We start from the raw sequence: 18,319 nt of genomic DNA, 5'->3' as shown, positions 1-18,319 counted from the left end.
CTGACAATGGGCAACCCACCCCTGCCCTGTATAATAACACTTGAGCATCTGAGAACAGCCTCTTGTTATGCTGATAAAACGTTTCAGTTCTGCATGCAGGAACATCTATTCATAGCCGAGGCATCTGAACTCATGAGAGTGTATAAAGCTGCTTATTTATTTTCAAAAGTATGTAACACACACACACGCACACACAGACACACACACACACACACACACGTCTGGTGGATATGTTTTCTTATTTTGAAAATCTCAAAGCTGTTAATAATAGTAATAAAAATATATGCTAAACCAGAGGGAGGTTATTTAAAAACAGAATAAAAATATAACATTAAATATCTTAAAGCCACATACATATTAAAAATGCAGATGTATACAATTATATCTTTGGATGTATTTCCCAGTTCTGAATTATAAGAGAATGAATTAGTTATATGATGAATTAGCAGACTAGTATTTTCATCTTGAAAACCTTGGAAATACTATGAATGTGGAACCAGAAGAAATACTGTATTGTGTATGCTCTTAAGAGATTTCCATTTCTGTCTATCCTTATGGAAGTTAATTTTGACCATCTGCCTTACATTAATGTCTTTTGGTACTGCTCGTCAGGCAGAATCTTTTGCAAAAAAAAAAAAAGATTTTCATTAATTTATTGAATGTTTTTTCTATCAATGTTCAGGTTTTAAGTAGTGCAAAAACAACTGGAACCCAATAGATACTCCGATGGGAGGATCGTATTGTATATTCTCTCTCTACAGAATGTTTTCTGTAGAATAAATGGGAAAGAAAATGTCATCTAACCATTGGCGATTTTGTGGGAATTTCTATTCAGCTTAGGAGCCTCCCTACCTTGTTCTCTTCTACCGTGCATCAACTCTGCTTATTTCTCAAATCTATTCTGAATAGCCTCTCAAACCTCCAGAGCAATTGGGGACATGCAGAAGGGAAGGAATGCAACCCACCTTGATTGTCTCATTTTCTGACTGGTAATGCAATTCAGCACTGCCTTCTATTTTTGTTAACATAAATTCAAGATCTTCTTTATGACTAAATAATGGGAGTTGGGCTTTCATGATAAAAAGCCAGATTGGTGTTTTTGTTCCAGATAACTCTGAGGTTTAATACTAGGGATGTTGCACATTTGTGATGAAAAACAATCCATTAATGTTGGAGTAGATTAAATATTGAATGCAAAGCCCTAAAAATTCTTCCCCCAAGTAAGGTCCTTTGAGTTCCATAATCCTTAGCTTTAATGAACTGTGTGCAGGACTGCAGCCGAAATGTCAGGCAAAGGTCTTAAGTCTTTCTATGTGTGTTCTCCTTTGTTTCATCACTGCATTCTCTAGTTTTGGCAAATAATTCCGGCAAACACTGAAATAAGTGAAGGAATTCCATCTACCTATGGCCTGTTGTACACCAGAAGATTGATATCCAGTAATATCTCTATGAGAAGGCTGGTGGGTTCTTAGGTAATGTGGAGAAAGTGGAAATCTTAATTAAGAGTGTTTTTAAGGCATTTTGAGTTGTACTACACTGAGTGGCATAATCAATAGAATCCTAGGATCAGATTCTATTGATTCTAGAATCGCTAGGATTCTATTGATTCTAGGATCGCAGCTGGATCAAAGCAATGAATGCAGTCCAGAAATAAAGTGTTGAATTATACCGGATCGTACAGCAATGATTAACATGAAACGAGTAGGGGAGTTCCAGTTCCGGCGGCGACGGGCAGCTCTTTGCCCGCTCCGGCTCCCCGGTGGGCTTCCCCACTCCTTGGGGGGCACAGGACACCCCGCAGAGGGGTCCTGCCGGAGGGGCGGCATCGCGGGGGTCTCCTGCAGCGGCGGCGGCCGGCGGGAGGTCTCGCGCGCGCCCAAGGCACCGGGGAGCAAGATCGGAGGGCGCTTCGCGTTTCTGCGCCTCGCGCCTCGCTAAAGCCGACCGGAGAATGCAACAATAGAAGGACGCAGCTGCGGTGCGGTGAGGTTGCTTCTCTCTTCACTCCCTATTCTGCACGAAGATTATTCAGCTTTCTTTAAAACAACTTTCGGAGCAAGTTGGAGGCGCGGCTGGAGGGAGGGGGGTTTTCCCCCCCCTTGGACAAGCGGTGAGGAACAATTTTGCTCTCAGCCCCCGGGGGAGGAGGAGGGGGGAGAGCCAACGAATGAAGCCTCACCCAGGTTGAGATGATTTTCTTTTCAATTTAATTTTATATATTACTGTGATTTGAGGACTTCTGGAACTTTTTTAAAAACTTTGTTATGCCTCTGTGCCCAAAACTGGCAGGGCAAGATGGCACACTTCCGTTGTCTTTATGAACTGTGAAACCTGACTCCACCTTTAAAATTCAGGCTTCCGGTCTTTGTCTCCGTGTCTCCCAGAGGAAACTCTTGTGGATTGGTATTTTTTGAACTTTCTAGGGGAAACTTTTCATCTATTGCCAGACTTATTAGAGAGATTCTCTTCTGCCTGGTTCTCCTGCTCCCGGAATTCACCTGGCTACCCTTCTTTTCTAACTGTTTATCTTATATATGGACTGAACTTTTAACGTTATAAAGGATGGCATCCAAAAGACCACCTCCTGGAAAACCTGGCTTTGCCACGTCTGCTCCAACATCTGCAACATCCAGTCCAGCCACACAGTCAAAGATAACAGAACTGATGCAACCCAAGACTACAGAGATGGACTTTCAACAAATGCTTCAACAAATTTTACAGGGCCAGGAGGAAATCAAGAAACAGCTAAGGGAAATGAAAGATGAAATTAAAGAAAATCAAGCCCAAATTTATAAGAACTCACAGACTGAACCTTGTGGAAGGGGGGGTGGAGGAGGTGAAGGGGGTGGTAGAAGCTGTGCAGAAAGGGAACAAAGATCTTGACATCCAACAGATGAAATTAGAATTTGAGAGAATGTCCTATTATCTTAGATTTCAAAATGTTATAGAAGAAGATGGGGAAAACATAAGGGACATCATGACAAACATCCTGGCTGACTACACACACAAAGAAAAACAACAGATGGGGTGGGATATAGACCTGGTTTATAGAGTGAACTCAGCTTATGCTAGAACACACAATGTACCCAGGGAGGTTCACATTAAATTTCTTAGAAAAAGCACAAGAGATGAAATTCTGGGTGTACAAAGGGGGCAAGCATTGACATATCATGATATGGAGATAACCATTCTGAAGCAGATCCCTAAGAAGATTAGAGAAAAAAGGAAGAATTATTCGCAATTAGCGAATAAATTATACCAGAAAGGGGTGTGGTTTAGATGGTTGATGCCTGAAGGTATGCTGATATTCTGGGAGGAGACAAGAATCAGAATCAATTCACCCATAGAGGCGCAGGCCTTTATGGAAAAAAATAAAACACTCCTAGAGAAAACACCAGACATTACAACGGACACGCAGGACACGGGAGGGGCCAGAGCTCTGCCAGTGGAGGGAGATGGGGCAATAGCAAGAAGACTCAGATCACAAAAATAAACAAGAAAATCATATTATTATAAATTGACCGAAAGTGATAATGGAATTATACTTGGATTTTATACTGTAATGTTTAATCTGATTGAATTTAGTAATAGAACTAATATGCTGATTGTAATCAATTATATACCAATGCATTATATATAAATGTATACTATGGGTATGGAGGGAGGGGCGCCTTTCACATTTTGCAACTGCCAAAATTTGTAGACCTGTCCATTTACCCTTTTCCCTATAAATGTTGAAAACCCAATAAAATTGTATTATTAAAAAAAAAAACATGAAACGAGTAGGGAACAGCCAAGGATATTAGCCTGGGAAATAAATGCAGATTAGTCTATGCTGTTGTGTTTCCCATAGCTATCTGGGCCATGAAAGAATTAGACAGGAGGAAAATTGAATCATTCAAGTCGTAGTGTTGGAGAAGGCTCTTGCACATTCTTTGACAGCAAATATGACAAACAAGCAAGTACTGGAGCATATAAAACCAGACATCTTGCTGGAAGGCGAAAATTATGAAATTCTGCTTTACTTTATTTTGGCCATGGCATGTGAACAAACTCCCTGGAGAAGGCAATTAAGCTCAGATTGGTCAGCATTAAAAGGATACAAGGTCACCAAAAAACATGGTGGCTAGACACTGTCAAAACCAATACCAGTCAGAGCATAAAACAACTGAAAGAAGCTGTAAAAGATGGAAAAATGTGGAGAGACGTGGTCCATAGAGCTGCTGATAATTGGACATGATTGAATGCATGCAAACATTCATGTGTATTCATGTCTTCAACCCATGCACTTCCAATGTCACAACGACCATTCTTTGGGTGTCCCAAAGGCGCTTTTTCTAAAGCTACTGGACTGTTTTCCTTAAAAACGTTTTGCTTCTCATCCAAGAAACTTCTATTCTGATTGAATAGTGGAGGATGGAAGGATTTATATTCCTTGCAGCTTGCATCCTCCACCATACAGTCAGAACTGAAGAAGCTTCTTGGATGAGAAGCAAAACGTCTTCAAGGAAAAACAAAGAAAGTCCAGTTGCCTTTTGAACAAGCACCTTTAGGACAACCATGACCTGGGTGACTGAGAATCTCCATAAATACATTCAACAATCAAAGGACCTCAGATATCCTTGGATTTCTCTCTGCTCAATATTAAACCATTGAATAAGAATTTCATTTATTCTCGTGCATGCTGTAATTCCATCATATAACACTCTTATGGCCTTAAGCAACCAACCATCAACTCAGTTTTTCTACTAAGCATTTTATAATTCGGATTTCTTCAAATTAGCCAACATATAATGAACATTTTTCTTATATTTATTTCTCAGTGACCTGCTGATGATCAGTAATACAATATGCACGTTCCTACCCATTATAATGACTTACCGCAGCCCCTAGATTTTGCTCACTGTGACTTCTTCATCTTCTCGGGAACACACTATTCCTATTAATTTTTGCTACTTTTTCCTTTATATAGGAGAAAAATGTCAACTTTCCAATTGTTAAGCACATTTTTAAATAATTTGTGGATCACTTCATAATAAACTATATCTACATTTGAACATTTTTCTAGTCATACCATCTATCTACATCATTTTTTCCAAGGTTCTTTACAACATGCATTTTCATCATATTTTTTTCTTCAACACTATTTATAGCACTCCAGTTCTTGGGTCTCGAGTATATCACTAATATTCCGTACAAACCTCTAAAATACTCCTTTCAGTTTTTTCTCACTTCGGTTTCATTCCACATCTTTGATCATTTCTATTTTTAACTCTATCATTCACTTTGCTGGATGTTCCTTACTGAGACTTTCTTTCAAGTCTTCATTTTTAAAAAAAAAAAATCTGTGAAAATGCATTGCGTGAGTTGAGGTGGCACAGTGGTTAGAGTGCAGTATTGCAGGCTACTTCTGTTGACTGCTGGCTGCCTGCAATTTGGCAGTTAGAATCTCACCAGGCTCAAGGTTGACTCAGCCTTCCATCCTTCCGAGGTGGGTAGAATGAGGACCCAGATTATTGGGGGCAATTATGCTGACTCTGTAAACCACTTAGAGAGGACTGTAAAGCACTGCAAAGCGGTATATAAGTCTTAAGTGCTATTGCATTTTATCTGCTTGTTTTAATCTTTTCCATTTCTTTCTTTTATGAATCCTGGGCAAGTAATATTATACTAGGGGTCTCCAACCTCTGGGCTATGTCCCGGTCCCGGGCTGCGCCTGTTTAGAACCAGACTGTGGAAGCGGTGGGTGAGTGCATGCATGCGCACCTCACCTCCACAAGTGGTTAGGTGAGTTACACTTGCTGCCTGTGTAACTCGAACTGTGTGCATGTCTCACCCATTGTTTGCATGGAACCATCCATTCTTTCCCCCCACTGCTGCCACTGGTCTGCAAAGCCGGAAAGGTTGGGAGGGGACCGCTGCATTATACTATAAATTTGTCTCATGTTCAGAATAATGGTACTATTACATATATTTTTTCTCATCAATAGACTCACTCATTTCAGCAGTTTTGTTTCTGCTGGTTTCCCCCCCTTTTATTTCATGTTGGTTCTGTCCTCAAGATTCACTCTTTAAGCCAGGTGTTCTGAAATTACGGGCCATTAATTCGGCCTGTGTGGGACCATGAGACTGCCCCGCCCACATGGCCCCATCTACCTTCCGGCCCCCACCCGCTTTCTGGAGGCCAAGGAGGCCAAAAACAGACCTGGCCTCCAGAGAGAGACAGAGAGGGAGGGACAGAGAGAAAGTCATACACACAAACACACACACACACACACACACACACACACAAATAGACGTCCCTTATACACGCACATTAAGGCAGCCACATTCCTTCACTAACCTGATTTCTACCCCCACAAGCATAACAAATTAGTTTAATTTGTGTGTATTGTTTAATGGACTGCTAAATTGGCCACGGCCATCCAGTCACACAACTACCTAGTTATGCCCATCCAGCCAGTCCAGCCCCCCGACTGTCTAAGGGATCATGAATTGGCCCCCTGTTAAAAAGTTTGAGGAACCCTGCTTTAAGCTATAAATAGTGGTGTGCCCCATATTCAAAATGTCTATCATCTTAATTTTCCTCTGCTTTGCTTCATTTTTTAACAGAAACATTCGTACAGATAACTGTTTTAGATGTGTATTTCTTTTCTATGTATACTCACAAATAGATCTTTATCAGACAAACTTTTTTTTGTAAGCAGAGGTTCACCAATTCTCCAGTGTCTGAATCACCATTTCTCATCGTCTCATCCTATTTACAGATATCGATTTATGTCATTTAGCAAAACACATTTTTCTCCTGGATAGCATTCATTCAAAAGTTGCACAACTTTTCAAAACTCAACTCTGGTTTTCCCATTTTCACCATTCACTGAAGCATAAGATGCAACTATCACTTTTCCGGTGGATTCGAGGGAGGGGTCACATGAGGGTTTTAACACAGCCTGATTGGTCCATAGACTGAGAGAAAATTGTTAAATTGTTAAAGAATTCTTGTTGTTATTGTTATCCATATTTATATTTGTTGGCAATATGGATAACATGTCTGAGCAGAAACCTGCTAGGTTACAGATAAAAATTAGCACATGCATTTGATTTTGGCTTCTAATAATAAAGTTCTTTTTTGCCTATTTGTACTAACAAACGTTCTTAGAGTTACTATGTCAATGTGTTTAGCAAATGGGGATCAAAAATAACTTTTATATCTAACATTTGCTGGAGTAACAACATAAAATCAAATAGAGATAAGAAGCATCACACAATATTAAGCTTTAATCATTGGTAACTTGGTGATTAGCGCTTGAGGAAGCACATCTTTGTAAATACATTTATTTATTCATTTAGCCTATTTATATGGCTAATCATTTTAGCCAAAGAAGGTTATGAAACATAATAAATGGAACATTTTAAACCATAAGACAACACCAAATTAAAAATAGAGTTCCCTCATAATAACTGTTCAACATCATAGAAACAAAAGGCGCATTCTGGGCTCTCTATGCTGTGTGTGTTTCTACGTTTGTGTGTTGTGTATTGTATATGCGTATCGGATTGTATATGCTTGTAGGTTTGTATGTTCAATATACATCTAAGTTTGTTTGTTGTGTATGTTCATTTAAAATGTAGAAAATATGGTGAGTTGGAAATCATAACTACATCATAAAAGTAATTGCGGACCTCAGAATTAAATACTATAGAAAAAAAATACATACACCCATGTGCCAACCACAAATAGCTTGTAAACTGAGTTAACCATAGACATGTCTAACTCGTAAGGGCATAATGGTTAAGATGTATGTCTGTGCATCTGTGTGCAATAAACTCCCATTATTTTAAGTTAGGCAAATTCGTATTTTATGGTTCTGAGTGAATTAAGAATCTGTTTAATAATCAGTAACATGATTTCAAAATAGGCAAGATTTCAGTTTGGTAAGAAACATAGCAAGAAATCTAAAATAAAAAATAAGTAGTGAAAATTATGTAGTATTACAGGGTGAATGGTTATCTTTAATATTCTGGGTTTTTTGCACTAGTATCTCAGATATGGTATTTTAATAATGAAATAGACAGTATGTAGAGCAGAGCTGTCAAACACGTGGCCTGCGGCCAGATGTGTCATGCGATGACCCCGCCCCCGCCCGGTTTAGCGAAGGGGAAAAAAGTCGCAATATGTCATGTGATGCCGCGAGTTTGACATCCCTGATGTAGAGGAACAGTTTATTCAGGAAATGGTGTGCAGACTAAACCAATTTTTGCGCTCTCCTTTTGTTTTGCGGTATATCTCTAACTTAACCTCCAAAAGTTGTGAAAGATATTCAGGGAGGACTTGCTTTACTATACCTCTGAGGGCACTTATCAAGTGTATTTGATTGAAAATTTTAATATGAGATGCAGCACATGGGAAGCCGATCAGAATGTTAAATAAACAGTGTGAGATTTCATTGCTTCAGCTAACGGTGGCTGTGTGACATAAAGAGAATTATTTTACTCAGTGTGTTGGATCTGACATTTCATGTTGATTAAAATAGAAGGAAATTGGGCATGATAAGAATACTTTACTCCATGAACTGTGAGGGAAACCATTGTTCCACATAAACAACCATTAATATTGCAGGAGCTTTGTCAGTAATGGGGTTGTACAGGTGTGCATTGAAAGCAGCTGACAGAGGAGATAATAGGACGTTCAGCTGGGGAGCAGGAATTGTTTACAGCTCTGGAAGTGTATGTTGCAAAGAAACCACTGTCCCCTGATGCTTGCTTGTTGCTCTCCACATAGACTGGTCTAGTCTCTGAAGAATCTGTGAAAACTGCATTGGGTTTCAACATTCTGCTAAACCAGTGTGTTTTTCTCCCAAATATGGCAACTTTAAAGAAGTATGGACTTCAACCATGTTATCTAGTTTGGGTAATGAAACATCTGCAAGCAAGCACCAAACTCAGAGAGCACCAAAGTTGAACCCTGAACTACAAATATTCTCTTCTGTATGTGAATAAATTATAGTTTACTTAGAATAAATTATAATTAAGCAGGCCACTATTTAGCACGGTGTTATTTTTTAAACTTGGAAAAGCTGGCTGGGGATTTCCGGGAGTTGAAGTCCACACATCTTAAAGTTGCCACGTTTGAAGAACACTGGTTTAGCAGAATATTGGAATCCAGGCCAGGTTTCACAAGTTCTTCAGAGATATCATGATGTTACCTAGTTGGGTAATGAAATATTTGCAAGAAAGCAGCCAAGCTCAGAGATGTCCAAGGGCCCCACCATTTATTTACCATTGACAACAGAGGGTTATGTAGAAGTCTCAGCTGCTGTATTTATATAACACTCTAAGCCAAACAGACAACAACAAAAAGATATCTTGGCTTAGCATGATGCTTTAATCCAGCCACAGAGCCATAGATTCTGTGGATTATTTCTGAAATACGTTTAGAATAGCTTTAGATTCTATCTCTCTTTTCTTTAAAATAAAGTCACCCTTGGTCACATCCATATAGCTCTCCTAGCAACAACATGGCCAGCCATTTCCTCCTTTTTGGTATTTTTTAAGCTCTCCAAATACCTTGGAATTTCCTGAAAGTCTCCTATCCAAGAACTAACCAGGCCTTACCCTGTTTAATGTCTGAGTACCCTGTTTTTCCCAAAATAAGATCTCCCCGGATAATAAGCCCAATCGGGCTTTTGAGTGCATGTGCTAAAATAAGCCCTCCCCCAAAAATAAGCTCTCCCCCAAAAATATTGCAACACAGCAGCAGCCATGAGGTGACCATGCTCGCGCCTCCTGCACCTCCCCGAAAATAAGGTTACGTGCTTATTTGGGGAGTCAAAAGAAAATAAGACCCTGTCTTATTTTTGGGGAAACACGGTACAGAAAAGGCTGTTCTGTGCTGGCATTTGCCAGGCCTTTTATTTTTTCCTCACCAAATTGCTAAATTTAGCAAAATAAAACACCATTTCCATTTTTTTGGCTGCTGCCTCTGTTACTTTCTCATTATTCTTGAGGTTGCATTGTGGATTCTTGGTTGCCATTCTGTTATCATAGGCAGTCTGTGCTCCAGGAATCTTAATTGCGCCTTAAAACAGGAGGAATACTCTCAGATTTTCTCCTACAAATAATTGAACTGAACAACAAAACCCAGAATCCTCCTCCTTGTCTTTTCCATGAATGATTTTAACATGATACATTGGTTAGGAAATTCTACTTCTACTTTGCTTAGGCAGACAAGCACTAATCTACAATAACTGTTTGTGGATGCATGGCTAATTTACTTTTCCTGCAGTTGTTCATAAAAAACCCTCCTGGCTGCCAGCCCCAACTCTTTTAATCTTGCCTCAGGGTCCCATGAAGCATGAAACTGTTTTAAAAGAATGTAGTTTTATTCTGCTCTTCTCTTTTCTAATTTTTTGCCTTTCATTCTGTCAAGTCTTTAGGAAACGCATACATACATACATACATACATACATACATACATACATACATACACACACACACCTCTGGTGTGTGTGTGTGTGTGTGTGATGGCTCCCTTCACACATATGTTGTAGTCGTTCCTGACTCTAGGGGTTGGTGCTTATCTCCGTTTCAAAGCTGAAGAGCCAGCGCTGTCCAAACACATCTCCGTGATCATGTGGCTGGCATGACTAAATGCTGAAGGCGCATGGAACACTGTTATCTTCCCACCAAAGGTGGTTCCTATTTTTCTACTTGCATCTTTTGCGTGCTTTTGAACTGCTAGGTTGGCAGAAGCTGGGACAAGTAACGGCAGCTCACTCTGTTACGCGGTGCTAGGGATTCGAACTGCCACCCTTTCTGAATATTTTAACCACATCCCTTTGAGTATGTGTACATATGAAAATCTTTTGCGTGGTGGCTATATTGCATAGATGAGATGTCTTGGAGATGCTTCCTTTTGATTTTCTGAACAGCCATAGACTATTTAGTGTCTCAGAATCTTTTTCTAAAAATCCCTAACTACAAATAACTTCCCTGTAATTATAGATTACAGCGTTCCCTGGGTAGAGCCTGGCATGGTGAATATATAATAATTGCTATGGTTGGAAAGGCACTGAATATGTTCCGTTGATTGATTGATTACAGCAGCAAACATCCTTCCCAGTTGTGTATCTAGCATGCTAAAACAGAATTCCTTTGCAGAATATGGATTTTTAGAGTAGTCAGAAGGTCACCATACTACATACTAAGGGAGGTAGAAGACTTGGGGGAAAGTGTTTTTTCTCTCAAAGTAAAAATGAGAAGAACCTAAAGAGTTTCATTAAGTGGAAATGCTAGGCAGAAAAAGAGGAAAAAATGAAAGTAGGAAAGAAGCGACTATTTGCGGTGGGAGGGGGTGATGAAGGGTGATAGGCTACAGTTGAAATCATGCTTAGCATGCTTTGTTAGAGGTTCTACTTGTGTCTGCTTACAGTAAAAATTCATGTTAAGTATATGCGCTACTTCTTCTCTCTCAATCTTAAGATGAACACAATGGCAAGCAACTTCAGGGGTCAAGATTGACCCAGAGGCACCAACACATCCAAACTGAGAAACAAAACACTTTAACTACCGTATTTTTTGGAGCATGATGCACCGGAATATAAGACGCATCAGGATTTTGAAGAGGCAAATTTTTTAAAAAAGGTTTTGCACTCTGCAGACGTCCCAAAAATGGCCCGTTTTTCATGAAAACGGGCCCATTTTTTTGTCAAAAAAGGGCATGCACAGCCTTTAGGAGGCTTATAGAGTGCTCTTGGGGGCTGGGGGGGCACAAATGAGCAAGAAACAGCCAATTTTCCACTCATTTTTGCCCTCCCCAGCCCCCAGGAGCACTCTGGAAGCCTCTTAAAGGCAATGCCTTTTTGCAAAGTGAGCGGGGTTTCGGGAGGCCAAAAATGCTGTATTCAGTGTATAAGACGCACCCAGATTTTCACCCTTTTTAAAGGGAAAAAAGTGCGTCTTATACTCTGAAAAATATGGTAGTTTTGAGCAAAGATAAAAACCAGGTGAAAATTACAATGTGCTGAGGTAATTTAAAATAGGGCTAGGGAAGGATATCTTTAATATGTGTGCGCGGGCATGTGTGTATATTTAAAGACAAATACTTTTTATAATAAACTTACACTTTTGCTGTTTTTGCTTTAAAAATGGTCCATTTAAGGAAGTATGTATGTTTGCACTTACACATCCAAAGATACACACACATACATACAAATATACATACTGTATTTTTTGGAGTATAAAACCCCCTTTCCCCCCACCACCCCAAAAAGGGGGCGAAAATTTGGGTGAGTCTTATACACCAAATGTAGCTTCCCCCCCCCCAACCAGAGGCCAAAAACACGAGGCATGGAGGTAGCGATGGCCTGTGGCAATCCCTGAAGCCTGGAACAGCTGATTGGGGGTATTCTGGGGGTCCAATCCACCCCCAATCAGCTGTGCTGAATCAGGCTGCAATAAGTGCTGAAGCTGACCTGGCTGGTCAGAGTTTGCAGCAGCAATCACATTCAGAAAGCACACATAAGTAACTGATTCAGCAGGATTCAAAATAATAATATACAATACATTACCAAAAGCAGGTTTTCTAAGGTAGCAGTATATACATGCAAAACACAAGCAGTTTCACCTTCAGTTCTCAGCTAATCCAGGCTCCTTCCTGTCTCCTTGTTGCTCACATGGCAAATTTCAGAGTCCAATTAGCCCTCATTGGCTTAGTTGCTATGCCTAGTCATTGGCTGACGTTGTTACCATGTGTCAGCTGAATATCATGGATGCTGGTAGGCAGAGGCACATTTCTTCTTCTTCTTATTTTCCTCCCTAAAAACTAAGGTGCATCTTATACTCCGGAGTGTGTTAGACTCTGAAAAATACAGTACCTACTAAAGATGATAATCTAATAAAAGTCCAGGGATTTTAATAAATGAAAATGAAGTAATCATTTGTACCTCTTTTAATATTTCCTCCACATGTTGCACTTTACTAGAAACAGCGCAGGTGTTAATTGAAGAGTCCAGCCTATATTATTCTTCTTTTTTGTTTCTTTAACAGATGAACACCTTCTGTGTTAGAAGTGCTTTCAGCTTCTTGCCCATTACAAAGTTAGATTTATCATCATTTCGGGAACCTACTACGAGATGACTGAAAGTTGGACATTTTCAGAAGTGCATCCGATGTTTAATTGCATAAATAAGATGCTGACTTAAGCAAGTGTTCAATTTTACACCACCATAGTAAAGGAATCATAAAGGCCTGGATTTGCATAATTTAATTTTCTGCACAGAAGATACTTGAAATCAATAGCATGATTCATAGCCATACCATAGAAGAGCCACGCTGCCATTCTTGGAACTCAGATTCCAAGTACAAAAGATTTTACAATTGATTAAATTTTGAGTGCTGACAGAGTGTTTTCTTCTCAGAATCTATAAACTCTTTAAATCTGTTCTCTTTACCCTTGTGGCTTTGGAAAGTCTAGCAGAGACACGGAACTAAGAAATTAAGACTTTTTACAGAGAAATTGTACCAATGTTAGATACCATGCTGAACCTTTAGTTATTGCTTTAGGTTTAAAATGTTCTCTTCTAGCCTAAATTTGAAGTGGACCTGGGGTGAAGAAGTATAGAAGATGAAGTTTAGATCTATTTTTTACATATTTTCCAATGTATGGGGTAATTGACTATAGCAATGGATTGATGTGAGATGAAGTCCCTCAGGCACAATATTTGGCTGTTTTCAGAACTCTTCTAAGCCCTCCTTATACAGGTAGTCCTCGACTTACGCCCACAATTGAGCCTCAAATTTCTGCTGCTAAGCGAAATATATGTGAATTTTGCCCCATTTTACAACCTTTCTTGTCATAAGTGAATCACTGCAGTTATTCAGTTAGCAACACGGTTATTAAGTGAATCTGGCTTCCCCATTGAGTTTGCTTGTCAGAAGGTCACACAAAGGTGATCACGTGACCCCGGGACACTGCAACTGTCATAAATAGGTGTCAGTTTGCCAAGCCTCTGAATTTTGATCCTATGGCCACAGGGGTGATGCAATGCTTGTAAGTGTGAAAAATGGTCATAAGTCACTTTTTTCAGTGCTGTTGTAATTTGGAATGGTCAATAAATGAACTGCTGTAAGTTGAGGACTACCTGTAGTGCATCTTGGAACTTCTTGATCTAAAACAGGGGTGTCCAAACTTGGGAACTTTAAGACTTGTGGACTTCAACTCCCAGAATGGCTGGCTGGGGAATTCTGGGAGTTGAAGTCCACAAGTCTTAAAGTTCCCAAGTTTGGACACCCCTGATCTAAAAGATGTGTCCCAGTTTGACAGTAGATGACTCTGCAGTTTAGCTAGGGTTTCCTCAGAGCAGACCAGAATGAGGGACATGGCACAAAAGTAGTTTTCCTCAACCAGATTTAAAAAAAAAAGAAACCGTGATTGACAATCTGCATTCTCCAACATGGGGGGGGGGGGGAATACATGAAAGTAATTGTTCAACATATCTGTCAGATTGGCAAAGGCTGTGTTATAGGACTATTATGACATTTATGTCTGTATTTATACTGAGCTAATAATTACAATGAAAGACCTCCTCCAGCTTTCCATAGGAGTGCACCAGAGAGTAAATGTCTAATCTTTCTATTCTGGCAGGATGCAAGTAAGGCGTCTCTTGGCCGAATCTCAGCTTTTCAGATTCCTGGTGCCTTACATTGGTCTTTTTGTGTGCATGCCTCTCACAGCGGGGCATGACCGCACAGGAACTTCCAACTCTCCCTGGGAGCTAATAAATGAATTTCATGGGTGGAATTTAAATGTAAGCCAGCGGTACTTGCGTTTGTGCTCTCTGTTTCCAATGAGATGAACAGGGTTGACCATACTGACACAAATATACAGGGAGTCCTCACTTAATGACCACAATTGAGCTCAGAATTTTGCTGAGAATATCTGTAGCTCAGGGTTGACCGGAAGGGTCCCTTGGTGCTCTCTGAGCTTGCTTGTTTTCTTCCAGATGTTTCATTACCCAAACTTGGTAACACCATCAGTGCTAGTCTTGTTTGGGTAATGAAACATCTGCAAGAAAACAAGCAAGCTCAGAGAGCACCGAGGGACCCCTCATTGTTAAGTGGGTTACCACATGACCTGTCTCAGTTTCATAACTGTTTTGACAATGGTCCTAAAGCAAGTTGCCACAGTCATGAAGCAAATCATGAGGTTGTTAAAGCGAATCCACAGTCATGTAACCACAGGACACTGCTACTGGTCATAAATGCGAGCCAGTTGCCAAACATCTGAAATGCAATCCCGTGGTCATGGGGAAGTCGTCATAACTTTGAGGTTAGGGCGTAAATAAGTTTTGGGAGATCTGTTGTAACTTTGAATGGTAGTTATGAATGAGCCGAGATGGCGCAGTGGTTAGAGTGCAGTACCGCAGGCTACTTCAGCTGACTGCTAGTTGCAGTTTGGTAGATCGAATCTCACCAGGCTCAAGGTTGACTCAGCCTTCCATCCTTCCCAGGTGGGTAAAATGAGGACCCAGATTGTTGGGGGCAATGTGCTGACTCTATAAACCACTAAGAGAGGGCTGTAAAAGCACTATGAAGCGGTATGTAAGTCTAAGTGCTATTGCTAGTTGAGAGATCAATTGTTAAGCAAGGACTACCTGCAGAGTTTCTATCAGAGAAAACTGTTGTTGTGGTATCAGTATTTTTTTTCTGGTGTTCTCCGTATACTAGTGGAAATGAATTTTGTTTGGCTTTACAGGGTTGGTATGCTCTGAACCAGTTTATTTGAAGTCAATAGGTCTTCTACATGGTCCAGCTATACGTTTCTGGTTTTCTGGATTTATCTATTCCATTTCAGTATTAACTGCATTTCTTTTAGCAATCCACATGAAGAAAATAGTTTAATTAGCGCAACTGACTATAAAAGACAATTCATTGAGGAACTGTCTCTTCTCTGTAATTAAAGATAATCCTTTAAATATCTATCTTCAACTTGTTGCTTTTCTCTTTAGTATTGGGTAGGAATTGATTTAAACTTACTGTAATGAACTATCCCCCCCCCCCCGATACATTTTAACAGTATAATACCAGGGTTATTTTCATCAATAAAGCACGTTAGGTGGTTGACACTTGACACATCATAGAAATACACAACTATACATTATTTTTAAAAGTTCTTGTCCACTTCCAACTGATCACGACCTTATCATGTCTCAGAAGGTAATTTTCTTTCTCTCCAGGACATAGGTTGCATAGAAAATTAATGGACCTCAAGACAGTTGGCACCTGTATATCTTTTTGAAGATCTCTTATTACTGTAACAATACCTTTCCTATCCCAAGGGTGCTTTTTCAAGAGGCAACTAGTACTTTCTGGATTTTCTTTCGCTTCTCATCCAAGAAGCTTCTTCAGCCTTCTTGGATGAAAAAGCCTGAAGAAGCTTCTTGGATGAGAAGTGAAACATCTTCAGAGGAAGACAAGAAGATCCAGTTGCCTCTTGAAAAAAGCACCTTTGGGACAACCCTTACCTGGATGACGGAGAATCTCAATAGATGTTTAGCTATGCAATACCTTTTTTGGCTATTTTGTAATGGTAGGAACTCCAACTCTAGATCTGCTCCAACCTTTGCGAAAGTTTTGTCACTCAATATGTTTACACTCAAAGATCTCATTTTACAGATTGAGCTTCTGATTGCTTTTGTGTCAGTCATGCTCAGGCTAGCACATTTATTCGTTTTTCATTGTAAAAATGCATTCAGCTTCTGCATGCACTTAATGTAGGCAGTGTGTCAACCTTCCCATTTGGCAGAGCTGTAAATCACAACTCTCCAAACACTTAACTCCTTATTTGCAAATTAGCTTTCTTGACAGAAACTCCTGGACATCACTTAGTCACCTCCAAAAATGGGTGATTGCAATGTATTCTATATGGGGCTGTCCTTGAAGAGCATCTTCGAGCTGCAACCGGTCCAGGGTGGGCGGTGATGGGTTCACCTTGGTTCAGCCACATTACAACTTTGTTGTGTGAGCTGCTGCGCTGGGTTCCAAGTGTGATTTAAGATGCCTGTTGTCGCCTGTCAGATAGCAATGGGTTATTTGTAAGATAGCTTCTCTTCAATTGTTTTATTCCATCCCATAAGTTCAACTGAAAGGTTACGGGCCTTGTGGGTAAAAGATTATCAACAGGTAAGTTCCGGGGCTGGATTTTTTTGTTGCAGTACCAACCTCTGGAACACCTTGTCCCTGCCAGCTTTTCAGAAAACCTTAAAGACTTGGTTGTGTTCCTCGGTGTGGGGGGTGAGATTGCTTTGAGGTTTTGGGATAGCATGATTTTTATTGTTGCTCTGGGTATTGCCTACAGCGGAAACTTAGATGTATCTGCCGTGGATTTGGGACTAAACATGTTGTTGCTTACTTTATGACTTTAATGTGTTGTTAGACACCCAGAGGTGCTGTGGGAGATGAGGGGGGGGGGAATCATACAAAAAGGGAAGGGAAGGGATGAAGGAAGGGAGGGAGGGAGGAAAGAAGGAAGGACCTCTTTATTGCAGTCACAATTGAAACCATAAATGCACAAATTTATCTCTTGCTATTTGCATGAATCAAAGCTCTTACTTAGGTATTTCTTAGAAATGTGAGTACTGTATTCATATAAATATCAAGTATATGTGTGAGAAGATGGTGACTCACAGTTCTGGATTTGTTTTACTCTGTCCAGCTGAACAAACAACTATACATATTGCTCCCCCCCCCCGATATTTCTGAGTCAACAGATATTGGGGTGTTTGTTGACAGCCGTAGAAGCAGTTCTTGGACCTGGGGGTACTGTAGCATTTGTAATTGCTTATTTGTGAGTTGAGGATCCAGTAGAGGATTCCTACTGCCAAAATGCTTGCATAAAACAAGAGTGTGTCTGTGGGTACGTTGTTTGAGCTCAAGAAAAGGAGTAATTGGGTCAGGCAGTTTAAAAACCATCGCCTTTAGACTTTTGTTGACTTGATGGTTCTTGCTAACTTGGAAGTCACTGGTTTCTGCTTTACCAGCTTCATTCTTTGGACCATCTCTTTTTTTTACTCTTTTACTCTTTTCTCTCCCTTTCTGATCTGGAGGTGCCAGGAGTGCTTCTCCCCTTCCCTCCTTTTAATAGGGTGCAGTTGCAGGATATTCTCTGCTCGCTTTCACATTTTTTCCCCATTGTCTGGAATTGGAGAAATCCCCCCCCCCCCTTTCAATTTTCTTTATCGTTCTCTTTTCCCAACACAAAACAGCAAGAATGGGAGGAAATTTTAGTTTCTTCTCTTCATTTATCAGGAACTTCTCCCAT

The 18,319-nt window shown here is 40.1% G+C and overlaps 1 protein-coding gene across 5 annotated transcripts in view; it reads left to right on the top strand.

The window, feature by feature from the left end:
• Window positions 1-18,319, top strand: part of PTPRG (protein tyrosine phosphatase receptor type G) — a 772,027-nt gene that overhangs the window by 169,039 nt on the left and 584,669 nt on the right. The gene's annotated exons all lie outside the window — the stretch shown is intronic.

Source organism: Natrix helvetica (genome assembly GCF_964273705.1).
Source record: "Natrix helvetica genome assembly, chromosome: 1".
Lineage (NCBI taxonomy): Eukaryota > Metazoa > Chordata > Lepidosauria > Squamata > Natricidae > Natrix > Natrix helvetica.
Note: the sequence above shows the minus strand (reverse complement) of the source record. Positions and strands in the feature narration are given on the sequence as shown.